Genomic DNA, 17,532 nt, shown 5'->3' on the forward strand with positions numbered 1-17,532 from the left:
GTCCATGTGGTTGCATAGAGTCAGACATGATTGAGCGACTAAGCAACAATATATATCATATATAGTATATATGTATTATATACACATAGCATGTGCTACATATGATATACTTATGTATATAGTTATGCCCATGACATATGCCTGTTATATAATATATATTCATAGCTTATTTTATCTTATGCATGGTATTTTTTACCCCTTAACCCCTTACATCTGTATTGCCTGCCTCCTCTTTCTTGTCCTCACTGGTAACCAGTGGTTTATTCTCTATAACCATGCATCATTTTATTGCTGTTGTTATATTCACTGATTTGTTTTATATTTGAGATTCTGCATTTTAGTTATATCATATAGTGTTTGCCTTTTTCCCTCTGACTTATTTCACATAACATAATATCCTCCAAGTCCATCCATGTTGTTACAAATGGCCTAATTAATGTCAAATATTTTTTTTTGCACAACAAAGGAATCCATTGACAAAATGAAAAGACAACCTGTTGAGTGAGAGAAAATATTTGCAAACAATGTAACTGATAAGGGACCCCCAAAAAAGAGACAGTTCAAACAACTCAACATCAGAAAAAAAATAATAATAACTTGATTAAAAAATGAGCTGAAGACCTGAATAGGTATTTTTTCAAAGAAATTATGCAGATAGCCAACAGACACATGGAAAGATGATCAACATCACCACTCATCAGGGAAACACAAATTGACGCCATGATGACATATCCCCTCATACCTATCAGAATGACTATCATCAAAAAGGCCACAAATGATATATATTGATGAAGATGTGGTGAAAAGGGACATTCATTCATACATGGTTAGTGTGAATGTAAATCAATGCAGCGGCTGTGGGAAACAGTGTGGGGGCTTCTCAAAATCTAATAGCAGAACTATGATATGATTCTGCAATTTCACTTCTGGATAATTCCACTTCTGAATCAATATTCATAATTAATATTCCACTATGATATGATTCATCAATTTAATTTCTGGATAATTCTACTTCTGAATTAATATTCATAATTAGTAATCCACTTCTGAATTAATATTCATAAATGTACATCCACTCCAATATTCATAGCAGCAGGATTTATAATGGTCAAGATATAGAAGTAACTTAAGTGTCCATCAACAGTTGCATGAAGAAGATATGATGTGTATATGCAATGAAACATTACTCAGCCATAAAAAAATGATATATTTACTTTTACCTTCAGAAATCTTATACTTTCTATGTTGTTCATTTTAATTATTCTACATTTATTTTTGTAATTATGAATACTTATTTTCTTTTAAATTTTGAAGTTGGTTGTGTGTAGAGAGGATCATTATTGATAACTATACATTGATATTCAATGTTCACTAACTCAACACATTCGTATTAAATAATGGTGATGTGTCAAACACTGTTCTAGTTTCAGTGGATACATCAGTGATCAAGGAGACAACTATTCCCATCATTCTAGTTTTAGTGCTTCACCAGGACTAGGGATGGAGTGGGAAGACACAATAAAAAATGAGCAATACAATTTTTGAAAAGTATAAAGCTGTATTGGTAAGTAGGATAGTAATGGATGAGTCTCAGTAAGAAAGTGATAATTAATAAAGATATGAATGATGTGCTATGGAAATTATATAGCTATACTGAAAAAATGTATTTGAGTCATAGGGATCAATCTTTCTTTCTTTTTTCTGTTTTTTCTTCTGGAAAACATTCCCCAAAACTTTAAACATTTAATTTTTTTTTTTTTTTTTTTGGTGTGTGTGGGGGCGGTATAGACAATTAACAATACGGTGGTAGTGTCAGGTGAATGGCAAAAGGGCTCGGCCATACATATATGTGTATCCATTGTCCTTCAAACTCCCACCCATCCAGGCTGGCACATAACATTGAACAGAGTTCCATGGGCTATACAATAGGTCTTGTTGGTATACATTTTAAATATAGCAGAGTGCACATAACCTTCCAAGTCCCTGACTATCACTTCCCCCTCAGCAACCAAAAGTTCATTTTCTAAGTCTGAGAGTCTCTCTCTGCTTTTTAAGTAAGTTAATTTGTGTCATTTCATACTGAGTGAAGTAGGTCAGACTGAGGGAGCAATCACTCTAAAAATCCATGAGCTGGAATTTGATTGAGACACAAGATATACATATCAAGAAGAAAAATAGTTGAGAGATGGGGTAGTAGACAATAATGTCTGAAAATTAAAGAGAGTACAGGTAAGACAGAGTATTGGAGATCACTGTAAGGGTATTTTCTTTTACTTAGACTATTCAGAAGAGTTGGATTGATGGATTTTGAGCAAAGAACTCAGATGATTAAGCTTAAATTTTTTAAGAGTGACTTGGTTTTCTGTTCTGGCATACAGACTAGATGAAACTACTTTAAAAGCTAGAAAGTAAATCAGCGTATAATAACACAGGCAGGGACTTCCCTGAGAGTCCAGTTGTTAAGACTCCACAATTCCAATGAACAGGGAATTGGTTTGATACCTGGTCAGAGAACAAAGATCACACATGGTTTAAAAAAAAAAAAGAAAGAAAAAAAAAAGAAAAGAAAAGAGAAGAAACTGAGAAGTGGTTAGATTTTGAATATAAAAGAATTCCCTGATTGTTTAAATTTAATATTTCAAATATAAACAGATAAGTAAAGCTAATTCTTCATTTTTTTTTACTATTTTATCTTAGTCTTCATTTTGACATGAGCACCTGAAAGAAGAATGCTGCCATAATGTTAAAAGGGAAAAAAATTTTACAAGACCTAGTTTCAAAGGAGTGATCAGGATGCATATTCAGATGTAATAAATTTTGAGTTATCTAAACATAGTTGCTAAAGTGGCATTTATTTTATTTATTTACTTGTGTATTTTTGGCTGCACTGCAAGGCTTAAGAGTTCTTAGTTCCCAGATCAGGAATTGAACCCTTGCCCCCTTCAGTGGAAGCCTGAAGTACTAAACACTGGACCCTGAACCACCACAGAATTTCCAAAGTGACATTTGGCCAGACAAAATTGTAAAATAGGAAAGTTGTCTGAGTTGAATGTATTAATTTTGCCATAATGAATATTTAAATAATATAAAATAATGAGACTGTATGATTTCATCCAAGGTGTGAAAGAAACTAACCAAGAACTGAGCTTTGAATCAGTACTATTTGTATAGTTTTTATTGATTTGATAATATTATTATGTTTATTGAAGGATTTTTTGCTGAATATAAAAATCAGGTTTTAATTTATTGTTTTCTATCAGCACTTTAAAAATATCAATTGATTGTTTTGTGCCCTTTAATGAGGTGGTATATGCCTTTCCAATCTGTATCATTATCCTGCTCTATGTAATGTTTATGTAATGATTCTTTTTCTCTATTAGATTTCTAATTTTCTGTTTTTTGTTGTTTGTTTGTTTTTAGCATCTTCTATATGCTTATGTGAGTTTATTTTATTTTCCTGTATTTCTATATTAGCATACTTGGAATTCCTTGAAATTTGGGGATTTTTCATCAGATGTGGAAATATTTTAGCAATCATTTATTCACATAAGATTCTTTCCTACTCATTGCCTTTTATCTTCTATGAAATTATACATATTAGACAATTTGATTTTGCCTCACAAATTTCTTGAGGCCCTGTTCATTTATTTATTTATTTATTTATTTTATTTTTAATTTATTTTATTTTTTTATTTTTTTATTTTTTTATTTTTTTAATTTTAATTTTTTTTTTTAGTTTTTTATTTTAGTTTTAATTTTTCCATGGGTTTTATTTTTCAGATTTATTTGTATCTGACTGAAAGTACAATTCTTTTTTATGCCACTCCGATTCCTTTTTAGTCATCACCTTTTTTTATTACAAATATTGCAATTTTCAGATTTATAATCTACATTGATTTCTTTTTTAAAGTCTCCATGTCTTTTCTGAAATTCTGTATACAATTAAATCATTGTGGTCATATTTTCCTTTAACTTCTTAAGAAATTTTATTATAACTCCTTTAACAATTTTAACAATTGTAGTATTTCAGGTCTCCTTTAGTATGCTTTTATTCACTTGTCTTTTTTTTTTAATGGCTTACATTTTTGTACTCGCATATAAAGTTATTTTGTTTTAAACTTAGGTATAACGAAGATTCTGAATTATATTATCTTGTACTGCAGAGATATTATTATATTGTTCTACAGGGAAATAATTATACCTGTTCTAAATTACTTATTCCCTAAACTTGTTTAAGCTTAATTTTATATTTTGAAAATGTAAGTCATTTAACTTTGCAAAATTGTTCAGGGACTCCTGTGATAGACTAATACAACCTTCCAAAAAATGATAACTATGCCTTTATCTTCAGAACTTAAGTTAAATGTCATAGTTAGGCAACTTTGCAAATGTAATTAAATGCAGAATTTGGGGAATACATGAATATTTTGGGTTATCCTGATGGGCCCAATGTAATCACAATGGTCTTTATAAGTAAAATATTGAAGAAAGAAAAACTCAGCACCAGAGAGATGAAACCTACGAAAGACTAGACTGGCCATAGAAGTTTAGAAAACAAAAATAGCCATGAATCAAAAACTGTGAGCAAAATAAAGAAACTGGAAAAAGTAAGGAAGTATATTCTGCCCTCGAGTCCCCAGAAGGAAAACAGCCTTTTCAGCTTTTTTGTCCAGGGAGGCCCTGATTTCAGACTTCTAATCTCTAGACTTACAATAAATTTACATTATTTTAGGTTCAAATTTTTTTTTTTTTTTTTTTGCAGCACCAGCAATAGGGAACGAATACACCACATCACAGATAACCATGTTTAGCTATCATATTCAGTAAGACACTATTTAGTTTTTTTCTTAATTGGACAAGGAAAGAATGTACTGTGTAAATATTTTACTTAAATATTGACTCTGTTAAAAAGGTTTAAAACATAATATATTAGCAAAATAAAAACCCATATTTAAAAGATTTTTTATATTAATTGTTGAAATAAATAGTGTTTAAAAAAAAAAACCCTGGTGGCTCAGAGAGTAAAGACTCCCCTGCAATGTGACAAACCCAGGTTCCATCACTAGGTTAGGAAGAGCCCCAGGAAATAAGGCTACCCACTCCAGTAATCTTGCTTGGAAAATTCTAAGAACAGAGGAGCTTGGTGGGCTACAGTCCATGGGGTTGCAAAATGTGGGATGCTTTCACTTTAATTTTCAATGTTAAAAACATCCATGGGTAGATTTTTTTTTTTTTTTAAGCTTAATACTAACAGCTCTTTGGTTGATGTTATTTGGTCCTATTCTTATTTTTGAAATTAGCATAACTGAAAATTCAATTTTACTTTAATTGCAAATTAAATCTAGGTTCTTGTAGATGCTCATTTAAATTCAAGAGGCTAATGAAACAGTTAACTCTGCCTACAGAAATTATATAACTAAAGTAGCAAAATTTGAGTTGCATTACTACCAAATTTTTAAGGATAGACCAAATGCTTATGCACTGGCATGTTTCTATGTATACTCCTTTATTGTTAGTCTATATTCAGCATGCAACCATGAAAGTAATCATGAAACGATTTTCCTTTTCAGTACATACGTTTGCATTAGTTTAAGCATTAAATATAAAGATGTTCATTGCCTAGAAAGATAGGATGCTGCTATCTATTACATAGTAACTTGTCAGAATGACAGCCCCCTCCCCCAATTTTACTCAATGGGATTGATGGATTTACTGAATATTATTCAAATCTTCACCTTTTGTTATCCTAAAAAGCATTACTCTTAGTAGGAGCCCTATGTTATATTTATGCTCTTGGTATGTTACGAAAACTTACTGTATTTCAGACAATTTAACTATTTTTTGGAAATGAGAAATAATCAAGAAAATGAGAGATTATATATGCATTATTTAGAAGGAAGTTAGTACTGTAAAATGGATTTAAGCATTAAATATCTCCAGAGATATGCCAAATACTCATGTGTAAAATATATAACTTTAATGCAAAAGAAAATATAATCATAACATAATATATATATACCTATATAAATGTTTAATTTATTAAGATTTAAAACATGCAGTTTGATAATTAGCACATATATGTGAAATCTAGAAAAATCATACAGATGAAACTATTTCTAAGGCAGGAACAGACATGCAGACATAGAGGATGATAATTACATCATTCTTCAAACTATATCTTTTATTGATTATGGGTTTTTTCTCTTTTTAAATAATAGCTTTATTGAAACATAATTTTCTTTGAATTTTTTTAATATTTCCTTTGGGAATATGACCTATTTTCTTTTCTGTTATTTTTCTCTTCTGTATCCTCCACACATATCTAATAATTATAATTATTTCAGCCATAGTTTCATCCTTGAAAAGTTTACCATGTAACTTTATTAATAAGATCGGCTTGTAAGCTCTGGTATATCACACCAAAGAGATTAAGGTGAGACCTATTCTATGTTATGCCCTAATCAAAGAAAGTGCAAATTAATTATTTATATACAAAACTATTAAATTGTTATGTATATTTGTTATATCTAAAATATATTATCCTATGTAAAATATATTCAATTATAACATTATTTATATTTTTCATATTACAATCATTAAAATATTTATAAAAGAAATACACAATTCCTACTTCACACAAACATGCAAATATATGTTGGAAAGCATCAATGTAGAAGATTACAACCAGAAATGTAGAAGATTACAAGGCAGAAAGACAAATTAAAAATGTGTCATTCATTTTGATAATGATTAGTCAAGTATTGCTTGAGCAATGAACATTTTATGAAACTTGAAGGTTGTAAAAACAACCAAACTTGTTACTGAGAAAAATATTTGCAACTAAATTTTATGGTGAGCTGTGATTTAATATGCTAAAATTCAGACTGGCAGAACTGTTTATAACCTAAATTATTGACTCATGTTAAGCAAAATTTTATGAAGAAGAAAGCACCAATCAAGATAGTATTATTTTCAAACATATTTTTTGATTTATTACATTGAAATTAGTGCAAGTCTATAAATGTGATCATGCATCTACCTTATGAATAGGATTCTCACAGTCAAATTTCTTTCCATAAGGGCAAAAGTTGCCAGTAGAGAAAATCTGTGATATTAAAGACAATTGTGTCTTGTACTAATCTATTCTATCTATTCCCAGTCCTCATTTTATCTTAGATTAGAGAGAGAATAAAAGAAAAGTTCAAAGATATTTCCTCTATATTCTGTCTCAAACTTTTTTTTTTCCCAAGAACCACTATGAATAAATGTTAGCAAGACTCCCCAATAATCTCCAAATATGTGTTTGATTATCCAAATCACTGTGCACTTTAATTGCATAAATAATTTTATGTCACAACATAACAGCAAATACCTAATTATTCCACAAAGTAGAATACACATTAATGCAATATTCAACAATAGAAATTCTGAACTTCCACCCTCTTCAGAAATTAGTAAAACATTTTGAATCTACTTTAAAATATATATTCAGGATTTGACAACATCTAGACTGCATATGGGCTACCCTGATCAAATACACTCATATTTCTCAGTTGGGTTTTTAATAACACCTGTAACTCTAACTGTACTCCCTCCATTTCTTCTTGTATCTTCATTACAAACTAATCTCCAAACAGGAACAAAAGTGATGCTTTTAAAATATAATTCTGATTGTCACTTTCCTTTTCTAAATAATTTAATTGTCCTCCCATCTCACATAATAAAACAATTTAATTTTCCACTGTCCTGGATGTCTATGAATCATCTGCTTTTTCCTTATTGCTCTTTTATTATCTTTTATATCTTACTTTCTATTCTCTCCACTCTACCCACACTAATTCCTTGTTCTTCTTCCAGTATAGCAAGTGCCTCAGGGCTGTTATAAATTTTGAAATTTCTTATTGGAATGACATTTCCCTAGAACTCTGAATCTGCATAACTTTATCTACCAGTTCCTTCACATCTTTTCTTCACATTCCAATATACTGTGAAATTTTAGATTACCCTATTTAAAATTTTAATATCCTCAATGATTTACATTTCTTCATAGATTTTAATTGCCATTGAAAGCAAGCAGTATTGTATTCCTCTTATTTATTGTCTAATTTCCAAACCAAAATTTTAACAGGACTAAAATAGGTATTTCTGTCTTTTATATTTACTTTCATTGATTTTAACATAGTTCATCAGAAACAATATTTACACAATTACTATTTGAGTATATTAGTAAAATAATTCCACACATTAGGTAAGCATATCCCATGTAATAGCCATTGCACCATATGCTGGAGAATTAGGGTGTTTGTAAAGCAGAGATGTTTAATCTATAGAAAAAGCAAGGCATGAAACATACAGAGGAAAGTGGCATCATCATAACTGCAGAATAACAGTTTTCCATGGTTTTCCCTTCAAAGAATACCAGTTTATAAAACCACTCAAAAATGATATTTTGTGGAAGTTGAGGAATACAGCTTATACTTCTTAGTGTATAACTGGAACAACAACAACAAAAATCCAAAACTGGATTACCCTCATCAACTTCTCCCAAGACTGTACTGCTCAGTGCCAAGAAAGACATGCCTACCTGTGATTTCTCCCATGGGGTAAATTGAGAGCATGTGAGTGAGCACCTGGCCACCCTGTTTTCACAGGATTCTCCCAAAATGACCTAGACTTTGTTTCTTACCCATTCAGAATACTGAGATGTTCTGTGAAACTGAGCAACAAGGGGTTGTCAGGGGAACAATAAATAGGACTCTTTGAGGGCATAAAGAGGAAGGCAACTCAACTAGTCATCATGTGATTTCTTCTGAGCTACTGGAGATCCTCAGCTACAGATCCCTAAAGGGGCCCATGGGCATCCTCAGTTCTCCTGCTGCCTCACACACACACATGCCACTCTGGCCATTTTCCCATGTGTGTTTTCAAAGCAACAAGGGCAAACTTTTGCAGATGGCTAGTGAGTCTATTCAGAAAACTGCCCCTATCCTGTATTCCTGGCAGAAACCATACATGTGAATTTTCAGCATGCAACTAGGGAAAGCAAGAGAGGTAGTCAGCATCTTGACTGTTTTTGCCTTTTTTTTTTTTTCCCTGAGGATTGAAAAAAGACCTACAAATTAAGAATCCTTCCACAAAAGGGCAACAAAGTATGGAGCAGGTACATTCATTGAGAGGATCTAAAAAGTTTCAAAATCTCAAGCCAGGCTGAAGCCATCAGAAAAACATGAGAAGGTGACATAGTTTTCAATTAAGAGAAACAAGAATGAACATCAGGGAGTACAAAAAAAAAAAAAAAAAAGAAAGAAAGAAAGAAAGAAGAAAAGAAAGAAAAAAGAAAAGAAATTATGATACTACTAACGGACTTCAAAAACTTCCAGCAAGCGACCCCAATGAAATAGAGAATCACCCTTTATTTAATAAAGACTTCAAAACAATGATTTTAAGAAACTCAGAGTCACAAGAAAATAGACAGCTTAGTAAGATCAGAAAACAAAATAAAAACAAAATGTGTTTAGCAGGGTTAGAATTTATTTTAAAAATACACACAAATTATGGAGCTGAACTAAAAATGCAATAGTGAGCACAAATAGCAGACTAGGTCAAGAAGAAGAAATAATCTGTAAAGTAAAAGATATCATTTGAAATTGCCTAATCAGAGAACAGAAAAAAGGTGAGAAAAGCCTACATAAACTACAGTATACCATCGAAAAATCTGCACATTATTGACATCCCAGATGGAGCAGAGTGGGAGAGAGGTGTATGAGCTCATTTTAAAATAAAGATTGATAAGATCAAACTCTTTTTGGAGAGATTTGGATACCAATAATGAAGCAATCAGTCACCCCCAAATTTCATAATAAACATTAAACAAAAGCCTACAATAGGGACACAAAAAATAAAGACAAGAGATAAAAGGGTACCAAAATAGAAAAATCAGAAATACATATAAATAAATAATATCCTCCAGAAAAAGCAATGAGTTAAGGGGAAAAAAATGCTTGAACAAATGAAAATGGATACAATATATAAAAACTCATATGTTGCTGCAAAAGCAGTTATATGGGAAAGATTTGTAGCAGAAAATGACTACAATAAGAAAAAAATAAATCTCTCAAAAACAAGTAAAATTTACACATGAAAGAAGTAGATAGAGGAAGAAAGGAATCCTAAATTAGGACAAGTATGGAAATAACAAAGATTGAAGCAGAAATAAACACAATAGAGACCATTAAAAATAATAATAATAAAAAAACAACAAGCTGAGTTGTTTTTTGAAAAGGTAAACAAATTTGAAGAAATGTCATCTAGACTTAAAGAAAAATAAATAAAGTGTCAAATAAAACAAAAATGAAGAACAGTAAATTATAACTGGGACCCACAGAAATATAAATCACTATGAGATTCCTATGAACAATTAAGAGCTAAAAAATTGCATAACCTAGAAAAATACATTTCCATAAACAAGCATGTCAATAACCTCACATATACAGATTACACCACCCTAGTGACAAAACTGAAGAGAAACTAAAGAGCTTCTTGATGAAAGAAAGTGAAAAAACTGGCTTAAAACTCAACATTCAAAAAACTGAGATTGTTCAATATTCAAAAACTAAGATCATGTCATCGAGCCCCATCACTTCATGGCAAATAGATGGGAAAAAATGAAAACAGTGACAGACTTTATTTTGGGGGCTCCAAAATGACTGTGGATGATGACTGAAGCTGTGAAATTAAAAGACCCTTGCTTCTTAGAAGAAAAGCTATGACAAACCTAGACAGCATATTAAAAAGCAGAGACATTACTTTGTCAACAAAGGTCCATCTAGTCAGAGCTATGTAGTTTCCAGTAGTCATGTGTGGATATGAGAATTGGACCGTAAAGAAGGCTGAGTGCTGAAGAACTGATGTTTTGAACTGTGGTGCTGGACAAGGTTCTTGAGAGTCCCTTGGATAGAAAGATCAAATCAGTAAATCCCAATGGAAATCAACCCTGAATCTTGATTGGAAGGACTGAAGCTGAGCTGAAGCTGCAATAGTTTGGCCACCTCATGTGAAGAGTTGATGACTCATTGGAAAACACACTGATGCTGGGAAAGATTGAAGGCAGGTGGATAAGGGAATTAAAGATGATGGGTTGGTTGGATGGCATCACCTACTCAATGGACTTGAGTTTGAGCAATCTCTGGGAGGAGAGAGTGAAGGACAGGGAAGCCTGGTATACTGCAGTTCAGGGGGTGGCAAAGAGTTGTATATGACTTAACAACTGAACAATAACAACAATTTGTATGAAACCACAGACTACCTCAAGTAGCCAAAACAATGATGAGGAAAAAAAAAAAAAAAACAGCTGGAGGAATCAGGGTCCCTGACTTCAGACAATACTACCAGTCTATAGTAAGCAAGATCGTATGTTACTGGCACCAGAACAGAAATATAGCTAAATGGAATGGATTTTAAAAGCCTAGAGATAAACCCGCACACCTATTGTCAACTTATCTTTGATAAAGTAGGCAAGAATATAATGGAGAAAAGAGAGTCTCTTCAATAATTGGTGCTGGGAAAACTGGGCAGTTTATGTAAAGATTTAATTTAGAATACTTCCTAATGCAAAGACCAAAAATAAATTCAAAATGGATTAAAGACATAAATGTAAAGTTGCACACTGTAAAGTTGTTAGTGGAAAACATAAGCGGAATACTCTTGAATATCAATTTCAGCAAGATCTTTTTTTTTTTTTGATCCACCACATAGAATAATGTAAATAAAAGTAAAGATAAATAAATGAGACATAATTAAACTTAAATGCCTTTATACAGCAAGGAAAACCATAGACAAGCCAAAAAACAGCCCTAAAAATAGAAGAGAATATTTGCAAATGAAGAAACTCAGAAAGAATTAACCTCCAAAATATATAAGCAATTCATGCATCTCAATATCAACAGGGTGCTCAAGATTGCTCATTATTACAGAAATCAAATCAAAACTACATGAGGTATCACCTTACACCAGTCAGAATGGCCATCATCAAAAATAAATAAATAAATAGATAGATAGATAGATAGATAAATAGATAAATAAATAAAACAATTAATGCTAGAGAGTGTTTTGGGAAGGGGAATTCTCTTAAACTTTTTGTGGCAATGTAGATTGTACAACCACTATGGAAAACTGGAGGTTTTTTAAAACCTAAAAACAGAGCTACTATATGATACAGCAATTCCACTACTGTGTGTATATCCTGAGAAAAACATAATTTAAAATACACATGCAGAAGCTTTTAATTTTAATTAGATCCCATTTGTTTATTTTTGCTTTTATTTCCAGAATTCTGGGAGGTGGATCATAGAGGATCTTGCTGTGATTTATGTCTGAGAGTGTTTTGCCTATGTTCTCCTCTAGGAGTCTTATAGTTTCTGGTCTTACATTTAGATCTTTAATCCATTTTGAGTTTATTTTTGTGTGCTGTGTTAGAAAGTGATCTAGTTTCATTCTTTTACAAGTGGTTGACCAGTTTTCCCAGCACCACTTGTTAAAGAGATTGTCTTTACTCCATTGTATATTCTTGCCTCCTTTGTCAAAGATAAGGTGCCCATATGTGTGTGGATTTATCTCTGGGCTTTCTATTTTGTTCCATTGATCTATATGTCTGTCTTTGTGCCAGTACCATACTGTCTTGATGACTGTGGCTTTGTAGTAGAGCCTGAAGTCAGGCAAGTTGATTCCTCCAGTTCCATTCTTCTTTCTCAAGATTGTTTTGGCTATTCGAGGTTTTTTTTGTATTTCCATACAAATCTTGAAATTATTTGCTCTAGTTCTGTGAAAAATGTGGCTGGTAGCTTGATAGGGATTGCATTGAATTTGTAAATTGCTTTGGGTAGTATACTCATTTTCACTATATTGATTCTTCTGATCCATGAACATGGTATATTTCTCCATCTATTAGTGTCCTCTTTGATTTCTTTCATCAGTGTTTTATAGTTTTCTATATATAGGTCTTTAGTTTCTTTAGGTAGATGTACCCCAATGTTCATCGCAGCACTGTTTATAATAGCCAGGACATGGAAACAACCTAGATGTCCATCAGCAGATGAATGGATAAGAAAGCTGTGGTACATATACACAATGGAGTATTACTCAGCCTTTAAAAAGAATTCATTTGAATCAGTTCTGATGAGATGGATGAAACTGGAGCCGATTATACAGAGTGAAGTAAGCCAGAAAGAAAAACACCAATACAGTATACTAACACATATATATGGAATTTAGGAAGATGGCAATGTCGACCCTGTATGCAAGACAGGAAAAAAGACACAGATGTGTATAATGGACTTTTGGACTCAGAGGGAGAAGGAGAGGGTGGGATGATTTGGGAGAATGGCATTCTAACATGTACACTATCATGTAAGAATTGAATCGCCAGTCTATGTCTGATGCAGGATACAGCATGCTTGGGGCTGGTGCATGGGGATGACCCAGAGAGATGTTTTGGGGAGGGAGGTGGGAGGGGGGTTCATGTTTGGGAACGCATGTAAGAATTAAAGTTTTTAAAATTTAAAAAATAAAAAAAATTAAAAAATAAATAAATAAATAAATATTGTCTTTCACATCACCCTGCTACTTTATCTCCATAGAAAGTGCCTTGATTTATAACCTAATCATCTCCTACTGGGTTATTGACACCGTCTGTTCTCCATGTGTCAGACATCATATTCTGTACCTTTTGGGCCATAAAAAAAAAAAGAAAAAAAAATACACATGCAACCCAAAGATCAATGCAACACTATTTTCAATAGCCAGGAAATTGAAGCAACCTAATAACAATAAGCAGATGTATTGATAAAGAAGATGTGATAGATGCATGCAAAGGAATATTACTTAGCCATAAAAAGGGATGCAATCAAGTTATTTATAGTGATCTAGATGAACCTAGAATTGGTCATATAGAGTGAAAAAATAATAAAAATTTCTGTACATTAACCTATAATTGCATTAACCTCCTTAGTGCAAAATTCAGACTTAAATTGAAGAAAGTAGGGAAAACCACTAGACCATTAAGGAAGGACCTAAATCAAATCCCTTAGGATTATACAGTGGAAGTGACAAACAGATTCAAGGGATTAGATCTGATAGACAGAGTGCCTGAAGAACTATGGACAGAGGTTTGTGAAATTTTACAGGAGGTAGTGATCAAGACCATCCTCAAGAAAAAGAAATGCAGAAAGGTAAAATGTTTGTCTGAGGAAGACTTACAAATAGCTGAGAAAAGATAAGCAGCTAAAGGCAAAGGAAAAAAGGAAAGATACACCCATTTGAATGCAAAGTTTCAAAGAATAGTGCACAAAGGTAAGAAAGCCTTCCTCAGTGATCAATGCAAAGAAATAGAGGAAAACAATAGAATAGGAAAGACTAGACATCTCTTCAAGAAAATTAGAGGTACCAAGGGAATATTTCATGCAAAATGGGCCCAATAAAGAACAAAAATAGTGTGGACCTAACAGAAGAAGAAGATAATAAGAAGAAGTATCAAGAATACACAGAAGACTACAAAACAGATCTTCATAACCCAGATAACCACGATGGTGTGATCACTCACCTAGAGCCAGAAATTTTGGAATGTGAAGTCAAGCAGACCTTAGGAAGCATGCCTACAAACAAAGCTAAGGGAGGTGAGAAATTTCAGTTGAGCTATTTCAAATCCTAAAAGATGAGGCTGTGAAAATGTTGCATTGAATATGCCAGCACACCTGGCAAACTCAGGAGTGGTCACAAGACTGGAAAATGTCAGTTTTCATTACAATCCAAAGAATGTTCTGCTGCTGCTGTTGCTGCTGCTAAGTCGCTTCAGTCGTGTCTGAATCTGTGCGATCCCATAGATAGCAGCCCACCAGGCTCCTCTGTCCCTGGGATTCTCCAGGCAAGACTACTAGAGTGGGTCACCATTTCTTTCTCCAATGCTGGCATGCATGCTAAGTCACTTCAGTTGTGTCTGACTCTGTGCAACCCTATAGTTGGCAGCCCACCAGGCTTCTCTCTCCACAGGATTCTCTAGGCAAGAATACTGGAGTGGGTTGCCATTTCCTTCCCCACAAAGAATGTTCAAAGTAGAGCAAAAATTTACTCATATCACATGCTAGCAAAGTAATGCTCAAAATTCTCCAAGACAGACTTCAACCATATGTGGACCATGAACTTCCAGATGTTCAAGTTGGATTTAGAAAAGGCAGAGGAACCAGAAGCCAAATTGTCAACATCCACTGGATCATGTTAAAAGCAAGAGAGTACCAGAAAAGCATCTATTTCTGCTTTATTGACTATGCCAAAGCCTTTGACTATGTAGATCTCAGTAAACTGTGGAAATTCTGAAAGAGATGGGAATACCAGAACACCTTACCTGCCTCCTGAGAAATCTGTATACAAGACAAGAAGCAACAGTTAGAACTGGACATGGAACAACAGACTTGTTCCAAATTGGGAAAGGAGTACATCAAGGCTGTATATTGTCACCCTGCTTATTTAACTTATATGCAGAGCACATCATGCAAAATGTTGGGCTGGATGAAGCAAAAGCTGGAATCAAGATTGCCAGGAAGAAAAACACCAATACAGTGTACTAACGCATATATATGGAATTTAGAAAGATGGTAATGATAACCCTGTATGCGAGACAGCAAAAGAGATACAGATGTATAGAACAGTCTTCTGGACTCTGTGGGAGAGGGCGAGGGTGGGATGATTTGGGAGAATGACATTGAAACATGTATAATATCATATATGAAACGAGTCGCCAGCCCAGGTTTGATGCATGACACTGGATGCTTGGGGCTGGTGCACTGGGACAACCCAGAGGGATGTAATGGGGAGGGAGGAGGGAGGGGGTTTCAGGATGAGGAACATATATATACCTGTGGCGGATACATGTTGATGTATGGCCAAGCCAATACAATATTGTAAAGTAATTAGCATGCAATTAAAATAAATAAATTTATATTAAAAAAAAGATTGCCAGGGAAGTATCAACAACTGCAGGTATGCAGATGACACCACACTTATGGCAGAAAGAAGAGCTAAAGACCCTCTTGATGAAAGAGGAGAGTGAAAAAAGCTGGCTTAAAACTAAGCATTCAAAAAACTAAGATCATGGCATCTGGTCCCATCACTTCATGGCAAATAGGTGGGGAAACAATGGAAACAATGAGAGACTTTTATTTTTGGGGGGCTCCAAAATCACTGCAGATGGTGACTGCAGCCATGAAATTAAAAGATGCTTGCTCCTTGGAATAAAAGTTATGACCAACGTAGACAGCATATTAAAAACCAGAGACAGTACTTTGCTGAAAATGTCCATATTGTCAATGCTATGTTTTTTCTAGTCATCATTTATGGATGTGAGGTTTGGACCATCAAGAAAGCTGAGAGTCGAAGAATTGATCCTTTTGAACTGTGGTGTTGTCAAAGACTGCTGAGAGTCCCTTGGCAAGATTGGACCAGTCCATCCTAAAGGAAATCAGTCCTGAATATTCGTTGGAAGGACTGATGCTGAAGCTGAAACTCCAACACTTTGGCCTCTGATGCAAAGAGCTGACTCATTTGAAAAGAACCTGATGCTGGGAAGGATTGAAGGCAGGAGGAGAAGGGGACAACCGAGGATGAGATGGTTGGAGGGCATCACTAACTCAATGGACATGAGTTTGAGCAAGCTCTGGGAGTTGGTGATGGACAGAGAAGCCTGGGATGCTGCAGTTCATGGGGTCACAAAGAGTTGCACATGACTGAGTGACTGAAATGAACTGATGTACAGTAACACATATATATGGGATCTAGTATGTTAAAAAGCGGAGACATTACTTTGCCAAAAAAGGTCCTTCTAGTCAAGGCTATGATTTTTCCAGTGGTCATGTATGAATGTGAGAGTCAGACTATAAAGAAAGCTAAGCACTGAAGAATTGATGCTTTTGAACTGTGGTGTTGGAAAAGACCTTTGAGTGTCCCTTGAATTGCAAGGAGATCCAGCCAGTCCATCCTAAAGGAGATCAGTCCTGAATATTCATTGGAAGGACTGATGCTGAAGCTGAAACTCCAATACTTTGGCCTCTGATGCGAAGAGCTGACTCATTTGAAAAGAACCTGATGCTGGGAAGGATTGAGGGCAGGAGGAGAAGGGGACAACCAAGGATGAGATGGTTGGAGGGCATCACTGACTCAATGGACATGGGTTTGGGTGGACTCCAGGAGTTGGTGATGGACAGGGAGGCCTGGCGTGCTGCAGTTCATAGGGTCACAAAGATTTAGACACAACTGAGTAACTGAACTGAATGGGATTTAGAAAAATGATATTGATGAATATATTTTCAGGGAAGGAGTAGAGACACAGATGTAGAGAAAGGATTTGTGAAGACAGTTGGTGAAGAAAACTGTGGGGCAAAAGGGGAGAGTGGCATTGACATACATACACTATCATGTGAATAGATAGCTAGTGGAAAGCTGCCATATAGCATAGGGAACTCAAGTCAGTGCTCTGTGTTTGCCTAG

The sequence above is a fragment of the Ovis aries genome, chromosome 10, assembly GCF_016772045.2.
Source record: "Ovis aries strain OAR_USU_Benz2616 breed Rambouillet chromosome 10, ARS-UI_Ramb_v3.0, whole genome shotgun sequence".
Classification (NCBI taxonomy): Eukaryota; Metazoa; Chordata; class Mammalia; order Artiodactyla; family Bovidae; genus Ovis; species Ovis aries.